Source organism: Cryptomeria japonica, chromosome 9, assembly GCF_030272615.1.
Source record: "Cryptomeria japonica chromosome 9, Sugi_1.0, whole genome shotgun sequence".
Taxonomy (NCBI): domain Eukaryota; kingdom Viridiplantae; phylum Streptophyta; class Pinopsida; order Cupressales; family Cupressaceae; genus Cryptomeria; species Cryptomeria japonica.
Window position 1 is genome coordinate 1,189,667 of NC_081413.1, and position 23,888 is coordinate 1,213,554.

General features: G+C 37.5%; 1 protein-coding gene and 1 long non-coding RNA gene across 3 annotated transcripts in view; one reads left to right on the plus strand and one right to left on the minus strand.

The window, feature by feature from the left end:
- The window catches only part of LOC131059718 (uncharacterized), an 81,473-nt gene extending 68,433 nt beyond the window's left edge, over positions 1-13,040 (plus strand). The window contains exon 4 of the long non-coding RNA XR_009110226.2: positions 12,482-13,040. This is a non-coding gene — a long non-coding RNA (uncharacterized LOC131059718). The remainder of the gene's footprint in view (positions 1-12,481) is intronic.
- The window catches only part of LOC131059705 (probable LRR receptor-like serine/threonine-protein kinase At1g56140), a 140,622-nt gene that overhangs the window by 83,540 nt on the left and 33,194 nt on the right, over positions 1-23,888 (minus strand). The gene's annotated exons all lie outside the window — the stretch shown is intronic.

A 23,888-nucleotide genomic window follows, 5' to 3' on the forward strand; every position in this document is an offset into this window, starting at 1 on the left:
TGTTTCACACTCATAATACTTCCATTGTACTCAACACGTTGATCTTTTACTCCCCTCTTTGAATCCATGCACTATTATAACATGCAATACAAACATTCACAAAAACAACAAGACATCTATTAACCTAACAAACATATAATTGATCCAATAAGGAAACTAGGAACTTTATGCTCTCTCTTGAAAAATAAAATATATACAAGCTCTTGCTTAAGTCTCTCATGTTTGTCTTAAATAACAAATTCTTTCCTACAAAGTTCAAGCATCATAGCTAATGCAAAGAATTTAAGTATTAAAATACACAACCAAAGACTTATATGACTACTACTAAATATGTACTTGTAACTGATGACATGGAATGCCACGTTGTTGTTTCTATGTAAGTGTATCATTTATATAGGATATAAAACCAAGGCTATACTTAGAGAGTTGTGATATATGTGAATCTTCCCTCATATTTTGGATTGATGAAAGCTTCCTTACTAGTTGATCCATCAAACCCCCCATGGCACATGGCCCACAGCCAATTACGAAGCCTTGTGACATACACCAAAAGAAAGCCTCAATATTTCACACAATTTTTTTTGGCAATGCCTTTGTGAAAATATTATGAATTGCTCCTCTAATCAGCAAAACTTAAGATTGATTTCCCTATTGCTTACTGTTGAAACATAATTTATTTTTGCATTTAGTTTATTAGTATATTGATTTATATACATCTAGTTAGAATAAGTTCACTAAAATAGTTGTGTCAATCGATTACTACCTATTGTGATGTTTTCACACATCGCCCCATTGCAAAAGGGGACCCCCCTACTTTTTAGGCCCTATCGGTCTTTTGGGTTTTCGTTTTTGGGTCTTCTTGTGGCAATCTTGTCAGTCTCTCTGAGTTTGCAAGTGAGTGGGGTCAATTTGATCAAGCCTTCTTTTCGTTTGAGCAATTTTGGCTAAGTCTAGGGCTTGTTTTATCAGTTTTAGGGTTTTTTCCTTCAATCTTAGATTTTGGGGGATTCCTCTTAGGGTTTTTGAAAACTGAAAGTTGCAATGGAGTCAAGACCCTCTAAGGATCTGGCACATGAAATTTGAGCGAATTATGAGCAACTTTCTATTTTTAGAAAGTTCTTATTTTTTAGGGATTTCACTGCCTCCCAAATGTCTTCATTTCACCAAAAATCAAGCTTACTATTTTTAGTAAGTTTATATTTTTAGAAAGTGTCCCTTCTTATTTTGCTCTAAAGCTGACATTTTGAAAAAGTTTCTATTTTTGGAAAGATTATTTGTGGTAGGTCCTTGCAAGCAGACACTGAAGACCAAACATGCACGATCATTTCTATATTCGGAGAACTGGAAAAGTAGGCTAAATTGACCCAAAAATAGCTAAGTATGGACATTCATTCCAGGAATGGAAAGCTTGAAAATCACTAAAGTCTAGAAAACCTCTTCAAAATCCGCACGTCATCCAAATCTGGAAATGATTGAAATTGATAAAGTCTGGAAATTCCTTCGTCGGAGTTGAAATTGTAAAAATCCATCACTTAGTGAATTCTATGCCCAAGTCAATCTGGTGGGCACTAAAATGGGGTCATCATGGAATTCGTGAAAAATGAAGAAATCCCTCCCCAAAGCAAAACATCACCCAGGCAAAGAGTAGGGTGCAAAAATGGAGTGCTCATAGAAAGTCAAAAAATTTGTGAATTCCTTGACACGTGCAAAATTCCGCCCAAGGATGGAGTAGGGCGCCAAAATTCCCATGGCATGGAAAATGTGAAAAAAGTGAAATTCCTTGCCCAATGGAAAATTTTGAGTTAGGGCGCTAAAGGAGAGGGGACGTGGAAAACCAAGAAGAATAAAAAATTCCACCACAAGAGGAAAATAGTGCCCAAGTCAACGAGAAAATGTTAAAATGAAAGAGGCATGGAAATGATGAGATTTCTCCACTTAGTGGATTCCATGCCTAAGGTTAAAAAATTTCCAAGGCAAAGGGGAATTTGAAGATCAGGAATGGAATGAAGCAAGAAATCCCCCTGGAATTGTTTTTCAAAAATCCATTTTTCGACACCAAATCTCATCCGAAATTCAAAATTTTTGCAATTGGATTCGTACGAGAATTTACTCTCCTAGACCCAAGACCTAAATTTTAGGAAAGTTCTTAAAAAATAGGAGACATGAAAAATTGGTCAAAAAGCTCCATGTGGACAAGATGAACTCAAAAAGCACAAAAACATTCCTTCCTCAAGGACCAAATTTCCAAAATTTCTTCTCTAGTTCCGAAACATGTCTGAGGTTGGAAGCAGAATGTGAAAATCAAGGTTCAGAAAGAAAACTTCAAGAATTCAAAATATTCCTTCCTCGAGGAAGAAATGCGCCCAAGGTGAAGAATTCCAAGAAAGTGAAAAAATTGGCTAAGTGTTGGAAATTCCTTCCTTCAAGATAGAATTCTAGAAAAGGTGAAAATTTGACTAACTGATGGAAATTCCTTCTTTCATGACAAAATTCTTGGAAAAGGTGAAAATTTGGCTAAGTGTTGGAAATTCCATCCTTCGGGACAAAATTCCAAGAAAGGTGAAAAATTGACTAAGTGTTGGAAATTCCTTCCTTCGGGACGAAATTCCAAGCAAGGAAGAAATCACACCCAAGGATGAATTAAAAATAAATTTTCTAAGGCAAGGAAGGAACCAAGGATGAACTAAACAAGAAATTTCCCCCCAGGAAAAAATTTGAAAAATCCGTTTTTGGGCATCAAATTACATCCAAATTTCATAATTCTTTCAGATTTGGATTCGTGACAAAATTTTCTCTCCTGGAACCTTGAACCCTATTTTTGGAAAGTTCCTAAAAAATAGGAGATGGTGGAAAATCATTAAAAGTCTCCTCCAAAGCAAGGAAAGTTCGAAAAACTTCAAGAAAAATCTTCATGAATCATTTTTTTCTCTTGAAGTTTTCTCTCTCCATGTTGAGTCAATGGAGCATCTTTTTTGCATGCAGTCATCGCGCGATGGCATAGTGGCGAATTAATTGCTGGAATATTTGACCATGCAGTGGTGGAGCATCTTTCGCATGTAACTATCGTATTCAGGAGATGGAGCATTTATTACATATTGGGTGAATTTGAAAGAAGTGGTGCATTTAATGCACAATGGATGCCATTTTGGGCACGTAAATTAATTGTATATGGGCATGATGGGTCATTAATTGCTGATTCCCACCTTGTTGCATCATGTGTGGGGAATTTTTTGGGAAAACCCTAATTAGGGTTTGCATGTGTCCTCAAGGCATGAAGCCTATATAAAGGGGTGACCCCCCTCATTTATAAAAGAGGGAGACTTGTATAAAATTGTTGCGATAAGTTTTGAGATAATAATAATAATAGTGAAACGATGTTCTCTGATGGTGTCCACTTAAGTTATTTTTCAAAGCTTGCATGGTTTCACCTACCTCACTTAGAGTAGAAGTAGTAGTGCTTCGATTTCAATGGAGAATGTAATGGTGTTCGATGAATTTCCATGATTCATACTTTTTGCATCTTGCTGATTGTAAGTTGTAGTGTAAAGTTAGTTTGAACCCCAATTTGTGCTAAGTTTGATTGTGAATAGTCGTTTGGATTGCACCATGTTGGGTATTCAAATGCACTTTCTCAATGTGAAAATCCTCCAACATCCTCAGAAGATTGGACCGATTCTTGCAGAGTTGTAGTTAAGCTTGGCAAAGAAGAGCTTGGTTTATTTGGAATTTGTCCACCAAAGCATCAACTGTTGATATCACTTCCCTTAGGAGTAGATTTAGATCCTCTAGCCCTTTCCCCTTTAATTTCAGTTCATTCCAGTTCACTTGAAGCAGAAGCATCGCAAAATTGCTATATCCAATGATGAAGTTCCAGCCACAGCAAAGAAGTGAAAGGATGATTCAAATGTAAGGCCCCTTGCATTCCTAGTAATCACATCAGCCAATTGAGTCACATCCGTTGCATATAGGAACCTTGGAGTCGATTGTCTAAACTTCCTGCAGTCTTAGCATACAATCGTACTTTGATCAAGAGAGAGTAAAGTGACTGTTGCAAAACTTTATTCTGTGTTAGGCGTTGTCATAAAAAACACATCAACACTACCCATGTCTTTTGCTCTTGATTTCCACTTATCTAGTTAATGAAACAAATGTCTTTTGCTCTCGATTTCCACTTATCTAGTTAATGAAACAATCAGTTACGTGCCCATTACTTGTGCACCTGATTGTCACTTATCTAGTCCTAGTGGAGTTACACTCCTATCACTATCTAGCTTCACCTATTAGGCATGCTAGCTTCAGTTAGCTCCATCTATTATAGGTGCTGAGCCTTAATCAGTTACCACCTTTTAGGCACTCCATTGCTCTATATAAGCATAAGCCTATTAGGTATTTTGGTGCTTCCTTTATTTCCTTGATTAGAATAAAGTTTATTCTATGATATTATAAGCATAAGCCTATTAGGTATTTTGGTGCTTCCTTTATTTCCTTGATTAGAATAAAGTTTATTCTATGATATTGACTTTTGTGTCATTGTGCTATCCTTTAGCATTATTATTCTTGTGTTAATATTCTTACACACAGCAAATGAAATAAATGTGTTTGCTCTTGCCATGGAAAACATCATTTTCAAACAATGACTGAATCATTGTCACAAAATATATCTGTGGATCTCCCAATTTAACTCACATAAAACTCTGCTCATCCATACTACCTAAAATGGTGCTGATGTGGCTGCCACATAATCTATTTCAGCTATACAATGAGTGGCAATAAATCGTTTCTTCAAAGCCAATGACACTGCACTAGATTCAAAATGAAACATATATCTGAATGTGCTCTTCTTGTGATTCATATTTCCAGACCAATCACTATCCATGTATCATATCAACTTGAGATAATTAGTTAGTAAATATAAAATCCTACGATTTTTTGTGCCAGCCACATATCACAGAATCCTCTTACTGACTGCATGTGTGTGTCTTTCGGCATCTTCATAAATCTAAAAATTAGACTTACATCAAACATTAGATCAGAGTATCAGACCTTCTAGCTGTGAAATACATTAAGCTCCCAACCAACCTTTTGTGGAAAGTTGGCTCTACACAACTGCTGCTGCCTTCCTTGCTAATTACAAACCTAAATCCAGAAGTGTTGGTGTCGGTTTACAATTCAGCATTCCAACCTTTTTGAAATATCTTCTATATTTAGCTTGACACATAAAACTACCATTATCTTATTAACCTTGATACCAATAAAATATCTTGTGAGTCCCAAATCAATTGCCATAAATTCCTTTTTAATGACTGATTTAAACATGTATATTGACAATATTTAAAGTCAGTTTGGATTGAAATTGTGTTCTAGCTAGATTCATTCCATTCTACACCACAACATTTCTAGTGGGAACTGTACACTAGATCCATACGTAGCATCACTTTAGCATCAATTTACAAAAGAATAAATCATTTGCAAGATTAGTGTTACTATCACTTTTACTCTTGTAAATAACATTTTTTTTAAATTCAAAGATACCCTTTTGTGGGTTTGAATGAAGTGAAAGTAAAGGTGCAGAATACGCTTCCTAGACTAATCTATGAGAATTTATACGTACAACAATTAAATTGATCATACAGTTACAAGAAAATAAACACAAAAGTAATATACCATAAGATTGTCGTTTGCATGGGGAAAACCCTTTTAGGAGGAAAAATCCCTCTCCAAAGCAACTCAATGTCTTATTCCGCAATGAATACTTAAAGAGTATAAGCCTCTATAGGAGTATTATAAACAAGAGTTCTACAGCGATTCTACTAACATAATGATACCTATAAAACTCAACATGAAACCTCCATCTCATGCACCCAATAAATAGGAGAAGATATATATGAAACCATAAAATGATAATTAGAAACCCATAAGCTAAAGTTATCCACAATGTGATGCCCAATCCCTAGTCAAAACACCCCAAACCCAAGTTGAGTCTAAGAATTGAAAATAGCAGAATCCTTTCATCTATCATCACAATTCAGTCACAAACTTGGGCTCTCTATTTGGCTCCATTTAAAATGCCTTATGAGGTGTCATAATATGCATCATAAGTTGGTCAACAAGTATAAATTGTTAAGTTTTGGTGATCAGATTATAATTTCAATTTTAATTGCCTATTAAACAGGTTTTACTCTCAGGATAGAACCTATACAGTTCAAATATATATAAGTTTAATCTTCCTCAATGATGATCTACAGTAGGCAGATGAATCACGACACAAAAGAGAGAATCCAATTTGATTAATAACTATGAAGGCAGGATCATGGACTGCTATTGATTTTGAATAGTTCAAATATATAGAATGTAAGACCAAATTGTAATACTTATATCTGCTGCTGTATCGATAACAAGGTTGAGGGAGAGGTTGAACATATATACGTAGCATAGAAGCTAATCCAACCAACACAACTCGCCCTCGTCATCACGACTCTTCCAAAGTCGATTAAACAAAACACGTTTAACAGCAAGTTAAAAACAAAACGTTTTAGTCATTGAATCAGTTCATGAGTTAACAAGTCAAAGATTAATTAGTTAACACAAATTATCAAGGAATTGATTCACACTTGGGCATTACATATAATCGATTAATATATAAATCGATAGATGTTAATTATCTAAAAGAATCGAATCATGTAATAGTCGATTCAGATACAATGTATATTAATTATTAAACTAATTTGTTTAGATGACTCAGTCAGATCAGATTACTGACTGACGCTATTCCTCAACATAACTCCCTATTATTATTCAGTATTCACTTATGCAGCATAAGTGCTTTTACATTCTCAATAAGGGAGATCCAACTTTTGGAGGCTATAATTTTTTATCTGAGAAGCTGATTGACAACTCTTTTTTTTCAAATTGACAATCATGAAAAGATCCACTTTTCATAACTATCTTGCTCCATTAAAATCTTATTTCAACATTTTTCAAAGCCAAAATCAACCTCTTTAGCCGAAAATTATATTTTTTTGTTCCTAGTATTAGAATGCAAGTTTGAAAATCCTTTCCTAACATTCTCCCACCTGTCAAACACCTTGTAAAAGAAAAGAAGATACCGACATTGCCAACGAAGGAATGAGAGGTCTATAAACATATTGCGCCACCTAAACTTCTTTGTCTTGATTGGCTTTATCAATGAATCTACAAATTTTGGTGTGTTATCTTTCTCCAATATCACCCTCCCATCCTCTACCATGTGATTGATAAAATGGTATTAGATGTCTATGTGCTTTGTCATGAAATGTCAAGTTCTTTGCTCATTCCTCCATCATAGTGATTTGTAAATCTTCCTCCTCTTGGGAAGTGACTAGCTCTATTTCTATTTATGCCTCCTCTTACGTGTGATGATTGGATTGCGGAAAGGAAAAATGTCATATCAAACATTGAACTTTATTTTTCTTGCATTTATTTTTGAAGTTGGTTGCCTATACATGTCAGTGATAGTGCACACCGTAAACTATGCAGACTTGTGTGAAAGACATGGTCCATTTCCTCACATTTAAAGAAAACAAATGAACTATAATAGTGATCCTATAGTTGAGAGGTGTCTTCCTGGGGATTAAACAGAAGTACTCATAAGGAGCCCCAGAAAGTGAGATGAAAGGTACAAAAATCAAAGAATTGTGTGCCTTAATAAAAAGTCGAGATATGTGTAATGATTTGACCCAATTTCCCTTGCCAAAAACTTCCTTATTTATTTAAATTATTACATAGCCATTTTGTTGAACATTTTGTATGTATTGAAATATGGGGATTTTTCTGTTTGCTATTGTTGGGTAAGTTTTATTGAAAGATTTGGAACAAGTTTTCACCATCCATTCTCATTAATGACAAGAACATTTCATCAAATAGTTATCCTCTTGCAAAATGTAAGTGATCATGCCATCAAACTCCTTCTACTTAGAGGTCCTTGCACACCACATAAGGGGCCTTCAAATCCAATACCAAGATATCTAACTCAATTGGAATCCCTTCATAAGTTCGTGTAATGTCCCCTAATAAATAAGTTGCCAGACATTAAATTTGAAACAATATTAATTATTTTATATTAATATTCCATTCATTAATATAAATAATTAATATTATTAAAGCATGTTCTTATTATTAAAGCATTATAATAAACACCGTAATTATTTACTTAATAGTTCTTAACTATTATTTAGTTTCCTACGGGAAATAAAACCAACTTATTTGGTAAATAAAACGATAGCGTTGGATGGAACGAGGATGCCTGGAAGGAAAGATTTGAATCTTGTGTTTGTTAATACACATCTCAAAGTTAAATTGCCTTTCGTCAGTCATCGACTGGCCTATTGGTCACACGATTCTAGACAAGAATCATTATTGATTGAAGCGGAGTGAAGTTCAACGGAGATCCTTGGTGTATGACACGGGTATGCGTATTACTGCAAATACGAACAGGGGAAGCATGGAGAATCATTCACAGCGTCACACACACTATCATTCAGTGCCTCTGCAACCCGAAACATGGCATCAACGTACATCATCTATGCGTGCCTTTGTAACCTGATATCGGGTTGTGACATCAAGATTGCCCTTACTGCAAATGGTGTGGTGTCGGCAGTTATCGTGGAGAGAAGAGTTTGTTATTGCCGCGGTGTGACGGATATTGACATCGCGTGGAGGATCTCATAGTGTTTGCATACCGTGAAAATGCAGAGTCTCAGACTTGACGCATATGCTTGTTCAGGCAGTACACGCTCAGGTAAATTGGCTGCAACCGGAAGTGTTTCCTTCTGGCTTACCATTGAAGAGTTATGAAGAACCTTGGGTAAACATTCAACAACAATTCTGGCATCAACGTGAAGTCTAAACCGGCAGTCACAACTGCCCAACCAGGTGCATCATGAAAAGAATTCTCTTCCCTGTTCTCTGATGGAATAAATTGATATCAATGTCTGTGAATAATGATTGTTCTAGTTTGCTATATTTATCAATGATTACTAAAATAGAATTAGAGCCACTGTGCGTTGAACAAATAAGGAAGACTCCAAATAAAGAAAATACTGTATAAGATGTTTATTTCCACCATTGGCTGTGTTGTACAAACAATCTTCTGTTATATCCTGGTTATACAACTGACTGCAATCAAATCCTAGCTAGGGAATTTTACAGTTCGCATCAAGTAGTTATCCTCTTGCAAAATGTAAGTGATCATGACATCAAACTCCTTCTACTTAGATGTCCTTGCACACCATGTAAGGGGCCTTCAAATCCAACACCAAGCTATCTAAGGCAATTAGAATCCCTTCATAAGTTCGCACCAACTGTAGGTATGCCTCTATATTGCTACACCTACTCAAAATCTGCTCGTAAAGACTTCAAACACACTCAAACTAGAAGCATTGACCAACATAATCCCTTTCAAATTGCCTTTGTACTACTCAAAACTATTGTGCACAGAAATATATATCTAAGCGCCCAGCAAAGTAAATATTCCATACCTCAATCTTGTGAAAATACCAGCCACGTCCAACAATGATAATCTCAGGTTGCCTAAACAAGGGTTAATACTATTGCTCAGCAGAGATAATATTCTTTTGATTCTTTCAATGATGCATTCAAAATGTGGCATCCCTTGATATCCTCAATAAATGGCTCTTGAAATCCAACTAATAAAATAAAATTTCTTCCGATAATCAAAGAATAATAACTTTTCATTTGCTTGCAAACCTCTAAAAAATTATCCAATCTTCCATCACTTTGCACCTATGTGCAACCTATGTGATCTCACCTACAAATAGGTTAGGATAGATGCCTCACCATTGAAACCAATTCCTTAGAGTTTTCATTCTAGGTTTTTGCTCTCATTGAAAGCTCCAAGTCTTCACAAAGAAAATAGAATCTAACATATGCAAATAAGTTTCCAATACACCCTTTATAATTTCCCAAAGGTACCTTTTGATTTCTCACCTTAAAATAAAAAACTTTATAAAGTGACTTTAATGTTTGTCCTTTTAAATCACTTGTCACATTTTTTTACATTAATTAAAATATTTAATTTAATAATTAATTAATTAAATCATTCCCTAACAAAGCCCAATATTAGCCTATGAGAATTCAAAAATCTACAAGAGTCATTTTTGGCTACTCCATGGAAGGGGAATTACAACCCTACCTTCTTCAGATTGATTTTCCTTAAGCAATTTAAGATTCAAATGCTACAGAGTTTGGTAAACCTCCCAAGTGGCATTCATTTGGCGTTAAGTGCTTCATTGAACCAAATATTCTCTAATAACCCTATTTTGACACCACTTCTCCTTAACCTCCAATATGGTCTTGAGCTCTAAAATCAATTTCCCCTCATCCAAAGGTGGTATCTCGAAAGACGATGTGATGTGTTTCAACGCCTTCTTGAGGCACGATACGTGGAACACATGAATTCTACAATCCTCAGGCAACTCCCCAACTCATAAGCAACTTCTACTGTCCTAACTCTGTAATGACCATAATACCTAGATTTCAGCGTTTTTGCACCACTCTTCTTCAAAGAATACAGTCTATACGGTTTCAGCCTTAGGAACACCAAGTCGCCTATCCTATATGTTCTTTCTGTCCTTTGCCTATCTACATAGATTTTCTATTAATTTTGTGCTTGTTGAATATTATCCTTAAGTCAAATAAGGATATCTTGACTCTCCTTCACCCAATCATGAGCCTTCGGCACCCTACTGTCAGTAATAACCAAATCCACAAATGTCAGTGTCATAACCGTACAATGCTCTAAAAGATGACATGCTAATGGACATGTGGTAAGAAGTATTGTAACAATATTTATTGTAACAATATTCCCCTAAATGCAACCACTTAACCCAAGCTCTTTGTTGTCCAAAACATAATTGCGCAAGTATCCTTCCACCCATTTATTAAAAATCTTTGTGACCATCCGTTTGAGGGTGGCAACTAGTGCTGGGAGTTAACTTTGTACCTTTCAATCTAAAGACTTCCTTCCAAAACATGCTAATAAATCTCCTATCTCGATCACTAACTATGTTCCTTGGTAACCAATGCAGCCTAAAGATTTCTCTAAAGAACAATTATGCAACCTGTACAGCTAAATACTCAGTAGAGATGGCAAAGAAATGGGCATACTTTGTTGATCTGTCAACCACTACAAAGATATAGTCTTTGACCTGAACCCTAGGAAAATCAGTGATGAAGTCCATACATAAACTGCCCCACTTCTATTGGCAATAGGCAATGTCTGCAACAACCTCGCTGACAAAGAATGTTCTAACTTGTTCTATGGACAAGTAATACACTCCCTCACATATCACAAAACATCATCCTTTAGACCCTTCCAAGAAAATCTCTCTTTGAACTACTTGTAGGTCTTGAAGTATCTTGGATGTCATACAAGGGGAGTATCATGAATGGCTTTAAGGATCTTATCCTTCAATCTTGATTTTGGCACCAAATAAATTCAATCCTTATAGTAGATGATGTCATCAATGACCATATATCGATAGTCTTGTACCTTCCTATCTATGATCTCACAGGCCTAAATGTTTTTGGAGTACTCAACTAGAAGATGAGACTTCCAACCTGCAGAAATCTCATGCTATAATGTCCCCTTTTATTTGGCCTTCGAATATAAAGGAATGATTAAAATTATGTTGTCAGGTAATAATGATGAATTGTTTTAATTATTTATTAAGGTCATAAAGTGACATATTTTATGTCAATGGTAAATTCTAAGAGGGCACTTTATTACTTCCTTTTGCTAAAGTTCAATATTAAAAAGAGAGGGGAATTTGAAAGGTCTTTTGGAAGCTTCCTCAGAGGGTTCTAATAAGGCAGTTTGGGGCTCATCTGCATCATTCTTGGTTTATTATTTCTCTCGTATAGATCTGAAAGCTTCTGGCTTTCAGTTCAGTGGCTTTCAGTTCAGTAGCCCTAGCATGGAGACTACTGGGTTATGGAGGATTGGACAAAAAAAATCCAATTCCATTTCTGAGGTGGATTCATTCCCGGATTCACAATTGTACTACATTAATTAGATTGTTGGAGGTTTCAGAAAGGAATTCACAAAGGTTTTATAGATAAGTATCGAATTTGTGAGGTCACTTCTAGTGACAAATTTTAGTGTTTATCATTGATGAAATTAACAAAGGAAGTTATTTCTATATCCTTTGCTAAGCAAATTTTCAGTTATTATTTCAATTATTTTTGGTGTGGGCTTTAATATGAAGATTAGCTGTTTGGATCGATTTAATTAGTAAAGGAGTCGACTTAATATTTTCATAACTTGGACACCCCTTTAAAGTTCATTGATCTATATTCTTATGAGACATGAAAGGATTATTATTTTAGGCATTTGGAAATAAGGAAGTCATGAATAATTTCAATGGGCGTGTAAATGATACTTGGAAAAGTCATGGGCTTTTCCCTTTGCTGTGAATATTTGCAGGGCACCATTTTTAGTGAAGAATGTTAAGGAAAGGAGCCAGTTCGTGGGGTTATATCAAGCTCAGATCAGATTATATGATGCCCTTGGACATCACATTTCCCTCTATTCTTCAGATGAAGGGTTGCTGGGTCAAATCATGGGCAATGTTGAAGTCACTGTGATGAAAAACACACTCTCTTTTGGAACACAGTGGTAAAGGAATAGGGGTTGGGTTGCAGATTGCGCATTTTCTTGGTCACCTACCATTGTATTCTCAGACATACCACCTGGCCAAACAGAAGGAAAGACTTCTTCCTATAGCCACCACATCTATTTGCTTCATACTGAACTTTCATTAAGCTATGTGTGGCTCTTCATCAAAGCCATGGGGTTAATTGGAACTTCAAATCAATTTCTGTTGTCAAAGAAATCCATTCTATTTCTAAACAAGGTGTTTACTGAAGGTCAGATATATCTCTTCTCATGATACTACATCAATACATCTTCAATTTACTTTACATTTCAAAGACTACAGGGTAAATTTTATGTGTTGCGTTGTCAATCTCATCTGATAAATATATGCAAGGTCAGAAAGTATATCTCTGTTCTAGAAAGTTGATTCTAGTCATTGCAAATTTGAATGTAAACTCTTTGATTTTAGTCAATAAATATTTTGGAAAGAAATGTAAACTTTATTGACCATTCGATGCATATTATCTTAACTTCTGAGCAAAAGACTTTTTCGTATACATATTAAGCAGATTCCATTACTAATCCAAATCTAGAACTGTGCATTCAAGCAAATTGTTTGTCAAAATTACTCAAAAGAGTTAGATTGCAAAAACAGTTGGGTATAAATCCGTAAGGGATTCTTACACATGCAAAGCACATAAAGGTGGCCTCTTGGACAAAGCATCTGCTACTGCATTTTACTTTCCCTTAACATTTCGATACCAAAATCATATGCCTGTAGCTTGCTCACCCACTTCTATTGTCTCTCATTGAGATCCTTCTACTCAACAAAGTACTTTAGGTTGTTATGGTTTGTCCTCACCACAGATTTTCCTCCCACAAGATATTGTCTAAATTTGGCCAGGTCGAGCATTATCGCGCACTTCTCTTTATCATAAGTGGAATAATGTCTCTCAACCTCCCTAAGTTACTACTGTCATAAGCATTGCTCCAATCTCTCTCCTAAGGCATCACATTCAAGCACAAAAGGGTGGAAGAAGTCTGGAAGTGTCAAAACTAAACAAGTGTTCATTACTTTGCTGGTATTAACTAAGTAAAAGCCCCCTTCTTTGTCAAATTTGTAAGAATTGTTGTACATTGTGAGAATCCCTTCACACATATTCTATACTAGCTGCACAACCCAAGGAATTCCCTCAAATGCATAATAGTTTTTGGTGGAGGCCAATGAATGATAACCTGAATCTTTTCTTGGTCCACCTTAACCCCACTTCAGCTCCAATCTCATGTCCCAAATATGATAACTTTTGTCATTCCAAATTCACATTTGGATATCTTGGCAAATAGAGATTGTGAGTCCATGATACCTAATACCTCATCAAGTTGCCGAAGGTGGTCCTCCCATGTTTTACTATAGATTAAGATACTATTGAAGAATAGCAATACAAATTTTTGCAACTGCCTGTTAAATATGTGATTCATACATGACTGTAACATGGCAAGAGCTTGGTCAACCAAAAGGCATGACCAAAATCTCATAATGTCAATAATGTCACCTAAAGGCTATCTTACGTATGTCTTCTTCCCTCACTCTGATCTGATGATAACCAGAATGAAGATCAATTTTCAAGAAGTAGATTGCCCCATGAAGTTCATCTATGAGCTTACCAATTCTAGGAATAAGATACCATTTCTTGATAGTTTTCTCATTGAGATCCCAATAGTCTATGCACATCCTCATTATCCCATCCTTCTTCACCAACACCACTAATGAAACAAAGGGACTTGAACTAGGTTTGATATGTTCTATATCCAAAAGTTCTTTGATAGCCTTCTTTATCTCCTCCTTATGCCTCCTGGAATGTTGGTAGGGAGTGGTAATCACTAGTTTCACTCCCTCCAACTCAATCACATGCTCAAATCCTCTCTTTGGAGGTTTGTCTACAGGAATATCACCAAAGACCATGGTGTGCTTGTCTAAAATAGATTGGATGTCTATATGAAATGTATTCTCTCTCTTTGAGGTATCCTTGGAAAAAACGAAACATTGAACTACCTAAGGTACATCACCATGTCTAAAGATGCTCTACATTCTCTTAGTTGTCACAATTTTGGGTACACCATTTGACATACCTCTTAAAACCACTTACTTTCCATCCAATTTGAACTTCAACTTCATGGTCTAAAAATTCAAGTACTTTTCTAATGAATGTAACCACTAGATGCTTAAGACCACATTGGTCTCCCCAATGCCCACTACATAGAAATCATCTATCACTATGTAGTTAGCCAAGGTTATGCTCAATTGCAAAATCCATTTGGTACAAGCCATGGTAAAGCCATTTGCTACCATCACATTGAAACCCTCAAAGTCCTTTACTTGTAGATCCCTCTTGGCCACCAAGGCCTCATCTATGAAATTGTTTGGGTTGCCCCACTATCAACCAAAATTGCTACTAAATTGCTACTCGTTGCCCTTGTAAGGCTCCTCTTACCCTAAACGAATTGTACCTAGGAGTACTAGAGATAGTAGTAATGGTTCCTCCTTTCACCCCCTCTAATGAATGCTCATCCACATCCACTTGTGAAGACAGATGAATCCCCCAACTCACTACTTGTGGTTCCCTCTACCTCCTCTTCACCATCTGAGACCATCTCTATGTGTTTACTTTCCCTTTTCCCAAAAACCTATGACCAAATTCCGATGATTCTTTGCAAGAGAAGCAAAGCTCTTTCTTGTGAAGTTCATATTTGACTTCATCATCCACATTGTTCTTTTTTCACCACTCTTTCTGAAAAGGCTTTTTATCTTTTTTGGGTGGAAATTTTTGGGCTGGAATTTGTTTCTAGGCATCAAACTTTCCATGTTTCCAGCCCTCTTGATAGCATCTTGCAAGGTACTTGGATCAAATTCTTTGACCCATCCCCAAAGTGGCTTCATCAACCTTCCACAAATAGAACAATCAACTTATGTTCAGAAATATCAGTAACCATAATTGAGAGTTTCTGGAATTCAGATACATAGGAGTCAATTGAACCCACCTATATTAATTGTGCCAAGTCTTTTAAGTGCAGCTCTAGATCCTTTTTATCAAACCTATCAATCAATCTCTACATGAAATCTGCATAAGAGGTGATAGTGTCATGTCCCAAGGTCACGAAACCATCGTACTACCACTCATGAGGTTCCCCATCCAAATGAAGTGTGGCATAGTCAATGGCTTTTGTCTCTAACATGTGCTTAAGCTAGAAATATGTCTAATTTCTACACCCACAAACTTGCAATGCAATTGTTTGAACCATCATAACTAGGAATGGGCAAATTTCCAACTATACTCTACGAATCCTTGTTAGGTCCTTGTCCTTTATCTCCTCTGGGTCTATTCTTCTACTTCACCTGGAAAAAATCTGCTAAGATGTAATGTCCCCTTTTTAGCACAACATGATATGGGGTGTCGTTAGCCTATTCTGACACGGTCCCGAAGGCTAACAAGGGCATTGGTGGGATCCTGAGGTGTTTTGGCCTAGGTGTTTTCAGTTTCAGGCCAATCGGTCCTGCTCTGACAGGGTTTCTAGACACTTACTATTTATAGTAAGTTAGTCTCCAAGCAGTGACTTGAAATTTTTAGTGTTTCCCTGGTTGGCATAATTATCAGTAAAAAATATTTGAAGGCGACAATGATTTAAAGGGATTATCAACAATGTTTTAATATTTAATGATAAAGTGTAAAGTTAAATTAAATATTTAACTTTATTGTTATATTATAAGGTTGGGAATATAAAGTAATGTTTAAAATATTAAAAGTTCCCTTTAATGTGTACATTGTGGGAAATAATATTTTATTCTAAAATGTATTATCCCACATTGAGGAAATGAAGTGTTTGCATCCAGGAAGAAGATATAAATTGAGGTTGAGAGCTCTCTTTTGGGGTATGCTTGGAGAAGATTTAATATCTTGTTGTTGGATTTCTTGAGAAATCTGATTCGTTGGGCTTGGAGGACGAAATCCCTCTTGGTCAACATTCTTCTCGCTGTTGTGAGATACAGTCAGGAGAATTTATGGTGTTTTCATTTAGGAAACACACTGGGTTCATTAGATTTTCACAGGGCAGATTTAAGAAGATTTTGGAGCAGTTTGAAGGTGATAGTGAAGATATATGAGTTGCTGTGAGCAGTGCCGTGAATAGTGCCATGAACAGTAACGTGAACAGTGCGTGAACAGTGCTGGAACAGTGCCGTGAACAGTAATGTGAACAGTGTCGTGAACGGTAATGTGAACAATGCCATGAATGGTGCAGCTACAGTGTGTGAACAGTGTTTTCAGCAAGTTCTATACTTGTGGAGTTCAGGTTTGAATTTGTTTATTATCATATGGTCTATAATATTCTTCAGATCTGATTTGTATGCTTGGGATTCGAATTAAATAAATACCATCAGCATTAATCTTCTTGTTTTTGGTATTTGATATGTCTGGTTGTTTTTTTATATTGAATAAACTTTGAAAGCTTTACAATAAATATCAATTTATCCAATTTATCCTATTGCAAATCAAGAACCAAAAAAATCCAGTAGTCAGCTTGCAAGCCAACTGTTTGACAAAATTACACTAAGTAAAAAGGGCATAAATTTAGTGCCGAACAGGGGGTGCCCATTACAGTGGTATCAAAGCAGAAGATTCTGCCATCTTGTGGGAACCTTTCAAAACATATTGCAGAAATAAAACAGGTCCAGAATGTATGATTGAGCATGCGACAGGGGCATTATAATTTTCGCAATACCAGGGACAGACGAAATAGAAATCCGAATAGTCAGAGTGAACAATCCAGTTCTTCCATTCAAATTGACATTGAGGATAGTCACACGGAATCGGAAGAGATTTTCTTCGAACAAAACATGGGTGAAAGAGGGGACCCAAATGAAGAGAGGTTCTTCAATGTGATGAACCAATTCATGCAGGTTCAGCAGCAGACAACTCAGAGAATGGACATGATGTTGCAAATGATGGCTAGACAAATGGGCCTCAATGTGAATCAGAGAGGTGCTAATAATGGCAACAACAATGGTAATAATGACAATAACGCAGCTCAAGGCAACAATAATAATGGCAATCATAATGGAAATAATGGGGGACAGAATGGTAATGAAGCTGATAACTTCAAACATGTTGCACGCCCAGCTCGAACAGCGAGTTCCAGACCTCCAAGCAGCCATAACACTCAGGGATTATATGGACGTGAGAATGAGACACATGCCTAGAGTTGGTGATAGAAATCAAAATTTTGAGTTGAGGAAGAAAGTAGGGAAACTCTCCCTAACATATTTTGATGCTACAGGGAAAACTACAGCACGTGCTTGGGTGCAAAAAGTGGATACTTATTTGCAGATGAATCCTATGCCTGAGGAGGAGGCCATTAAGTATGCTGCTATACACTTGGATGGTATTGCACACAAGTGGTGGCATAACGGCATGGTGACTTTGGGACACAACCAGATTACATCATATGTGGAGTTTACTGAGAGGCTGATTGAGAGGTTTGACACTAAGGATCCTGAATTACACTTCAAGGAATTAGCTCAACTCAAACAATGGGGTCCAATGGAGACATATATAGCTGAGTTCCAGCGTTTATCAGTCCTTGTTACTAACATATCAGCTAGGAGATTGGTGGTACTCTTTGTTGACGGATTAGCTGAGCCACTTTGTGGTTGGGTTAAGGGACATGATCCACCCTCTCTCTTGGAGGCCATTAAGAAAGCTAGGGACTTGGCACCATCTTCACAAAGAAGTAGATTTCAGTCCAAAGATTCCCACTTCAAGAAGGATAAAGATAAGAAGAATCCCCAGCCCAAAGAAGAGTCTAAGAGATTAGACAATGAGACACTTAATGACCTTCGAAAGAAGAAGTTGTGCTTCCAGTGTAGAGAGCCGTGGGATTTATCTCACAAATGTCCTCTCAAGGCCAAGGCCAAACAGATGGCGTACTTCTCAGCCGAGGAGTCACCAACAGAAGGGGAGGATCAACACTGATTCAAATGAGTAGTACTACAGAGAGGAGCAGCACTACTAGGGATGATAGATCATTGGCACAGTTAACAAGGGCTCAGAAGGCAATCACCTTTAAGGTGAGAGGTACCATCCAAGGACAGAAGGTGATCTCTCTTATCGACACTGGGGCTACACATAACTTTAAAGATACACAGTTGGTAGCCAGGAGAGGCTTACAGACAAAGGAGCATGATGGTTTTAGAGTCATGGTGGCTAATGGCCAAAAGCTATTATGTACTCAAAAGGTTTCAAATCTTCACATTAGATTTGGAGATGGCTATGAGTTGGAGGATGATTTCTATGTTGTGAACATGGGAGATTACGACGTCATCCTCGGTGTGACATGGATGGCATCGCTGGTTGAGTTCACTTTCAACCTAGCAAAGTTGGAAATGAGGTTTCAACATGAGGGTAGGACTGTTGTACTCAGGGGACTTTCAGATGGGAGTGGCAAGGTAGTCTCTTTGAGGAGAATGGAGAGACTTTTTTGACATAATGACATAGAATGGGCAACAGAGTGCTTAGTTATGCCATCTTCACCGGAGCCTCGGGTGAAGAGTCATCCACCAGATATACAGGAGATTCTTGACAGACATGCCAAGGTATTCAGTGATATTCCTCATGGGGTTCCTCCTGACAGGGGTGCAAAGCATGTTATTGAGCTCGAGGAGGGAGCCAAACCAGTGATGATCACTCCCTATCGTCATCCTAAGAAACATAAAGATGAGATAGAGAAGGCAATTAAGGAGTTGTTGGAAATGGGGCACATCAGGCCTAGCAAAAGCCCCTTTGCTTCAGTTGTAGTTCTGGTAAAGAAGAAGGATGGGACAATGCGCATGTGCATCGATTATAGGGCATTGAATAAGAAAACAATAAAAAACAGATATCCCATTCCTCGGATTGATGAGTTGATTGATGAATTGCATGGAGCATGCTTTTTCACCAAAATAGACTTACGGTCTGGATACCATTAGATCAGGCTGAGGGTAGACGACATTGAGAAAACTGCTTTCCGGTGTCATTATGGTCACTTTGAGTTTCTGGTTATGCCATTTGGGCTAACCAATGCACCTGCTACTTTTCAGAGTTGTATGAATCAGGCATTCCGGGGACAGCTGAGAAGATTCGTCTTGATTTTCTTTGATGACATCTTGATCTTCAGTAGGACTTGGGAAGAGCATCTGCAGCATCTTGAGGAGGTGTTGTTCATTCTAGAGAGGGAGTCATTGTATGCCAAGGAATCGAAATGCGAGTTTGGCATGACCGAGCTTCTCTACCTTGGGCATATCATTAGTACAGATGGTGTTCGGGTTGATCCCGAAAAGATTAGAGCTATAGTAGATTGGCCTACTCCCACGAACCTCACACAGCTTAAGGGGTTCTTTGGTTTATGCAGGTTTTACAGGAGGTTTGTTAAGGGGTTTTCACAGACTGCAACACCTTTGACAGACCTCACTAAAAAGGGAGCCTTCGTATGGACAGAAGCAGCGCAGCGATGTTTTGACCACTTCAAACAAGTGATGTCATCTTGTCCGGTTTTAGCTCTACCAGATTTCACGAAGCCATTTGAACTTCAGTGTGATGCTTCGGGTGATGGGATAGGGGCAGTATTGATGCAGGAGAAACATCCCATTGCATTCGAGAGTAGGAAGCTCCGAGGTGTTGAGAGGAGCTATTCTATCTATGACAGGGAGATGTTGGCCATAATGCATGCATTGGCCAAATTCCAATCATACTTAGTAGGTGGACGGTTTGTGATCAAAACTGATCACAATAGCATAAAATATTTCATGAGCCAGCGTGATCTTAATGATAGGCAGCAAAAATGGATCACTAAATTGCAGGCTTATGATTTTGACATAGAGTTTGTCAAAGGGAAGAAGAATGTGGTGGCCGATGCTTTATGCAGGAGACCGCATGTTTGCACTCTAGTTGAGATTTCAGGGGATTGGAGAGATCGGATTATAGCAGAGTATGCAGGGGATACTTGGGCTTCTGGGATAGTTGCAGGTACCATACAGGATGATAGGTATATGGTGTTGGATGGGTTGATCAAATTTCAGGATAGGATTTATTTGATTCCTACATCACTGTTCAAGGGGGAAATTTTAAGGGCGTTCCATGATGCGCCTACAGCTGGACATCCTGGGATCTTCAAAACTTACAAGCAGATCCGTGAAAGGTTTACTTGCAGGGGACTTAAGGATGATGTGCAGAGATATGTGAAGGAGTGTGCAGTATGTCAGCAAAATAAGGGAGAGCACACTTTCCCTGCAGGGTTGCTTCAGCCTTTGCCCATTCCAGATAGGAAGTGGGAAAGCATATCCATGGACTTCATCACTGGACTACCTAGAGTGCAAGGGCGAGATTGTATATATGTTGTGGTAGACCACTTGACAAAGTTTGCCCATTTCTTCGCTGTACCATCTACTTACACAGCAGCGCAGGTGGCAGACCTCTTTTACAAGGAGATATTCAGATTGCATGGGTTGCCCAGGTTTATTGTGAGTGATCGGAATAGCAGATTTTTGAGTGCTTTTTGGCAGGAGCTCTTTCGGTTGTATGGTACGGAGCTCACACCTAGCACTAGTTATCATCCACAGATGGATGGTCAGACAGAGATTGTGAATAAGTGGGTTGAGGGTTATCTGCGAAATTATGTGACTGCACAACAGAGGGCCTGAGTGAGATGGTTACACATGGGAGAATATTGTTACAACACAACATATCATATGTCTATCAGGATGACACCCTTCATGGCACTTTATGGCTACGAGGCGCCGAGCTTTGTTGACATAGTCTTGGGGGATAGCAGAGTACCCAAAGCCCGAGACTCATTGCAGGATAGTCAGGACATCCTAAGGGCGCTCAAGGAGAATATACAGCAGGCACAGAATCAGCAAAAGTTGTATGCTGATCAACACAGGGTGGAGCGCAGTTTTGAGGTTGGTGACATGGTGTATTTGAGGTTACAACCATATAGACAGTCATTGCTCAAGAAGAGCGGAGCAGAGAAGTTGAGACCCCGGTTTTATGGCCCCTATAGAGTCATTCGCAGGGTAGGTGAGGTTGCCTACAAGATAGAGCTTCCAGAGGGTAGCCGTGTGCATAATGTGTTCCATGTATCGAGGCTTAAGAAAGCCATTGGTCAGGGTGTGGTGCCTTCAGCAGATTTACCTCCGTTAGATGAGGAAGGGAGACTAGTGTTGATCCCTGCAGCTATTCTAGATGTCAGGGAAAGGACACTCAGGAACAGAATCGTTAAGGAATACTTGGTGAAATGGAGAGACCTGCCAGATGAGGATGCTACATGGGAGAATGAGCAGGTATTGCAACATTCAGGACCGAATTTGCTTGAGGACAAGCAATTTCAAGGGGGGCAAACTGTAATGTCCCCTTTTTAGCGTAACATGATATGGGGTGTCGTTAGCCTATTCTGACATGGTCCCGAAGGCTAACAAGGACATTGGTGGGATCCTGAGGTGTTTTGGCCTAGGTATTTTCAATTTCAGACCAATCAATGCTGCTTTGACAGGGTTTGTAGACACTTACTATTTATAGTAAGTTAGTCTCCAAGCAGTGACTTGAAATTTTTAGTGTTTCCCTGGTTGGCATAATTATCAGTAAAAAATATTTGAAGGCGACAATGATTTAAAGGGATTATCAACAATGTTTTAATATTTAACGATAAAGTGTAAAGTTAAATTAAATATTTAACTTTATCATTATATTATAAGGTTGGGAATATAAAGTAATGTTTAAAATATTAAAAGTTCCCTTTAATGTGTACATTGTGGGAAATAATATTTTATTCTAAAATGTATTATCCCACATTGAGGAAATGAAGTGTTTGCATCCAGGAAGAAGATATAAATTGAGGTTGAGAGCTCTCTTTTGGGGTATGCTTGGAGAAGATTTAATATCTTGTTGTTGGATTTCTTGAGAAATCTGATTCGTTGGGCTTGGAGGACGAAATCCCTCTTGGTCAACATTCTTCTCACTGTTGTGAGATACAGTCAGGAGAATTTATGGTGTTTTCATTTAGGAAACACATTGGGTTCATTAGATTTTCACAAGGCAGATTTAAGAAGATTTTGGAGCAGTTTGAAGGTGATAGTGAAGATATATGAGTTGCTGTGAGCAGTGCGTGAACAGTGCCGTGAATAGTAACGTGAATGGTAATGTGAATAGTGCCATGAATAGTGCAGCTACAGTGTGTGAACAGTGTTTTCAGCAGGTTCTATACTTGTGGAGTTCAGGTTTGAATTTTTTTATTATCATATGGTCTGTAATATTCTTCAAATCTGATTTGTATGCTTGGGGTTGGAATTAAATAAATACCATCAGCATTAATCTTCTTGTTTTTGGTATTTGATATGTCTGGTTGTTTTTTTATATTGAATAAACTTTGAAAGCTTTACAATAAATATCAATTTATCCAATTTATCCTATTGCAAATCAAGAACCAAAAAAATCCAGTAGTCAGCTTGCAAGCCAACTGTTTGACAAAATTACACTAAGTAAAAAGGACATAAATTTAGTGCCAAACAAGGGGGCCCATTACATAAGAACATGGCTGCATGAAATTTGTCACTTAATGATTAGTACTCCCTCAAATAATTTACCCAACATTCACCACCTTCCTGCTATATTGGTTGTCCTCTTGGCAGAGCTTCTAAGAAATCAAGCATTAGAGATCTTTGTGTTGTTCTACTAGTTACGTTGGATTTGTTATTGGCTGGAATGTTAGTATTATGTTCTCCATGGTCACAATTGTTTCCGACGTTGCCATTATTACCTGCATTGTTTTGATTGACATTATTATTTTGCATTGTATGAGTCATCAATTGAACCAATTGTTGTTGTCCTCTAGCCAAGCATTTTAAAATTTGCATTAAACTAGGATTTTGTTGATCATCCCTGTCACCCATCTAACACACAGTTCTATTAGCAAATAAATCTTCAGTCTCTGGCTGTTCTAGCAGATCATCTGGCCTCTATCTAAAATAATACTTGTGAGACCCTCCCACCTGCGAAAGAAATTTCTGCTATCAAAAATTTGCACAAATCCCTACTAGCTAGCAAGATACACAACTCTGATACCACTGCAATGATCTAAACCTGTTTCCCTGGCCAAAAAATTCTCAATTTTTTGAAATTATTAACATAGGTATTTTGTCAAACATCTTGTA